Raw genomic sequence first — 529 nt, 5'->3', positions numbered from 1 at the left:
AAAATGTAGTTTTGAGTGAAATAAGTGATTAGTGGGTTGAGAAGCATAACAAGGCCACTTCTGTGAAATCAAAGCTATCAGGATGTAGTGTAACCCCCACGTAAATTAAAGCAATCCAATGTATTGCAAGGATTGTCTGTGAGAGGAAGAAAAGGCAAGCAAGCTGGAAGATTTAAAGGGATGAAACATAAAGACAAGAGGGGCCTCAACCCAAAAATAAGTGAACAAACAAGCAAAGAAAATGGGAAAATGATGCTTCCCTACCTTTCTTACAAGACTCTTCTGAGGATCTGATGAGATTATGCATAGGAGAACAAAAGGTAATTTACTGTTTCCAGCATGATCTCCACATTGGACAAATGAGCTGAACAGAGGCAAGAATTCCCCACCCCTCTTCAGCAGGAAGAACATCACCAGGTAGGGACCAGGAAGCCATGCTCTGGCTTCAGAGAAGCTGGTGGTGAGATGACATCAGAGTTGTTACGAAGGAGGGGCAGCCTCTCCCTCACTTCTGGAGACACCACTTCTT

Source organism: Sturnira hondurensis, unplaced genomic scaffold, assembly GCF_014824575.4.
Source record: "Sturnira hondurensis isolate 20B ecotype Veracruz unplaced genomic scaffold, ASM1482457v3 Scaffold0006849, whole genome shotgun sequence".
In the NCBI taxonomy this organism is placed as follows: Eukaryota; Metazoa; Chordata; class Mammalia; order Chiroptera; family Phyllostomidae; genus Sturnira; species Sturnira hondurensis.
Note: the sequence above shows the minus strand (reverse complement) of the source record.